We start from the raw sequence: 3,226 nt of genomic DNA, 5'->3' as shown, positions 1-3,226 counted from the left end.
AATTGTTTGACACAAATGCAGATTTGCTTGAAAACATCAGAACTTGACTGTGTAACCTAGATATTTTTTCCTGAAACACAGGAGTAGAGTGGCTACTCATAAAAATATTTTGTTACTGAACACCACTAAACAACAGACAAACTTTTAATTTAAAACAGACATAAATTACAAGTCCGCATTAATAGCATTTATTATTGTTTTCAGAAAGGAAAAGTTACTCAAAACCATTCAAATCTAATAATAATAAAGCACTATGCATGCAATTACTAATTACATGTGTTTTCTATCTTAACAAAGTGGAACGTGGAAATTTTGATTTTAAAATAGAAAAAAAATCTAAATTATTGTGAAGTTTAGGAAAATATTTATTCAATAAAAGAGAAAAAGTCATCTATGATTTTTAGTCTGATACTATTTCCTTGCAGACAAGATTCTGATATATATTATCAGAAAAAGAAAAAAATGTAACAGAAATTCAGGAAATATCATGGTTGGCATAGAAATCCTCTGATCAAATACTACAAAGACCATTGTGAAAGACAAGAGTTCTTTTGTACTAGATAGAGAAAGCTGTGCATTTTGTGACTAAATAGGAATACATAAGTAGACCAAGAGAATTGTTTGCTCCGCTTGCCAGCTGGAACCATGCAGGCTGTGCCAGAAAAGGATAAGAAGGTTCCTGCTCTACCAGGAACCCTGACGAAAAAGTGAATTGCAGAGTTGAAAATGAAGCACCTGCCAGAAGTAGTTTGTTTTAAAAACTGCGGTGACCTACCCTTGTTCAAAGGAAGCCCATAGACTGCTCAGTCTCCAATGGCTGCTCAGTCTCTAAGAGGGTTCCCTAGTAATGGGAATAGAGGCTGTCTCTGATATGAACTCAGTGGCCTGCTCTATGATCATCTCCCCATGGGGGGTTCAGCCTTGCCAGGCTACAGAGGAAGATGTTGCATCTAGCCTTGATGAGACCTGATAAACTAGGGTCAGATGGAAGGCGAGGAGTTCCTCTCCTATCAGGGAACTAGGGAAAGGACATGGGGGAGAGGAGGGAGAGTCAGTGGGACTGGGAGGAGATGAGGGAGGGGACTGCAGCAGGGATACAAAGTGAGTAAATTGTAATAAATAAATATATAAATAAATTTAAAAAACGCTTTGAAAGTCAAGGAGGAAGGCTATCAATGAAAAAAACAAAAACAAACAAACAAACACAAAACCAAAAGTAGTATCATAAGAAATTCAGGACTGAGATGATAATGGATAGGATAGTAAGAAAAGCTGCAACTTCTATGTACTTGAAGAACGGAAATTGGTGTTTGTCATTAGAATCCAAGGTATCAATGGTTTAAGCCCAAAAGTCCACAAGGTATTGCGAATGTTGTGTTTGGGCTGGATCTGCAGCATCACCTGTGTTAAGCCCAACAAGGCTTCACGCAATGAAAGCTGAGTGTTGTGGAGCTGCAGTTTGCATGGAGGTACCCTGCTTATCCCAAAGTCAGCCAGTAAAACAGAGATTTGCCTTGACAGATAATGCCTTGATTATTCAATCTCTTGGTAAATATACCATCGTCTGCATGGAGGGTCTAATTCATGAGCTCTATATAGCTGGAAAATGCTTCAAGGAAGCAAATGACCTCTTGGAGTCCTTCAAATTATCTTCTCCATGAGGTGGAATGGAAAAAAAAAAGAAGACAATTCATTTTGTTGAATTTGGAGATGCTGGCAACACAGAAGACCAGATAAATACGCTTTTTAAAATGGTGAACTAAGGTGTCTCCCACAGTATTTTTGTTATCTGGTCAGTTAACAATCAGTGGCAAAACAAAAGAGATGACAAGAAGACTGAAAAATATTAATTTTATTATTTGCTTAGTAATTTGGTACTTCAGAGAGAAAAAAATGAAGATTCCTTTTCCAAGGGAATGAAAGTTGTATATGAGTAGGTACATGTTCTTAATATAGCAAACGCTGTGTAGAATACTAGTTAATGAGTTATAAAGAAACAAAAGTGTGTCCTGTTCAGCTGTGTACAATGATATTTATTGCTATTTCAATATAAACATAAGCATGTTATTTTAAATAACATTTTAAGGATTTATAACTTATCCATCAAATTAATTTTACAATTAGAGTAGGAAACTGGATGTGAATTTTATGTTGTTGACAAATGATGTAATGTGCACCTGGGCCTAGGAGATGCTTAATCAGTGTTTCAGTGTGTGTTCAAATCATTCCAATCCTTGGCTCACTTCTTCTTCTGAATTTCTTTTGCAGGTATTTCAAAATAGTGCATTGTTGGATATTTTCCTAACCTGATGCAATATTAAACTAGGCAAGTGATACATATGTCTGCCAAAAATTAATACAGGAACACGTTCTGCAACTATCCATTATTATCTTCTTCCCAGCCTTTCTCTATTTCTTTCCCTCTACACACACACACACACACACACACACACACACACACACACACACATACACACACACACATACACACACACACACACACAGAGAGAGAGAGAGAGAGAGAGAGAGAGAGAGAGAGAGACATACACCACATATAAGTTAATGAATAAAGAAAGGTAGTTGAAATTAACACAAATAGTAAGGATATGATACTAATTATGAGCCACATTAAGACATTTTTTTTTTATGGTATCCAACCATACTTGGGGAGAATGTCCTGCTTCAATGGCTGTAAAGGCCTGAATGATCATGGCTGCATCACACTGTTGTGAGACTCTAATCTTGCATATATACCACAGGCAAACCAAGGACACCAACACCAGAAGGCCTGCTAACGCTCCCATGCCCGCCCATTCCTTCACATGATTCATGGCTGCAGCAATCCATGATGATAATCCTGTGGCTAATCCTGCGTCCACTCCGGTAGAATTTACTGTGACAATGGCCACTCTCAGCTGCTCCATCATAGTATCGAATTCTCCAGTCCAATTACCTAAAATATAGCTCGACAATTGTTTAGACAGATTTGCAGCACAGGAAAAATTCTCATGTTATATGCTAGTGACTCAAAGTCCAGCATATTTTCATTGACAGCCAAGTTGACATTCTCCCCAAGTATGGTTGGATACCATAAAAAGCTAAAATGTTACACTTAGGATGCGAGGCTAAGCACTGCACTCAGGGTCAGCCGCTTTGGACCCAGAGAAGAGCATGTCTGGTTGCATGCGGGTTGATGCTCCAGGTCCCGCCTCTGAGAAAAAGGTAT

General features: G+C 38.0%; 1 pseudogene; it reads left to right on the top strand.

Annotated features, from left to right (window-relative positions):
- The first annotated feature begins 645 nt into the window (after nucleotides 1-645).
- Nucleotides 646-1,763, top strand: LOC110542409 (large ribosomal subunit protein uL30-like; annotated as a pseudogene).
- The last annotated feature ends 1,463 nt before the right edge of the window (nucleotides 1,764-3,226 follow it).

This window comes from Meriones unguiculatus, chromosome 9 (assembly GCF_030254825.1).
Source record: "Meriones unguiculatus strain TT.TT164.6M chromosome 9, Bangor_MerUng_6.1, whole genome shotgun sequence".
Classification (NCBI taxonomy): domain Eukaryota; kingdom Metazoa; phylum Chordata; class Mammalia; order Rodentia; family Muridae; genus Meriones; species Meriones unguiculatus.
This window is presented reverse-complemented; position numbering and strand designations above follow the sequence as displayed.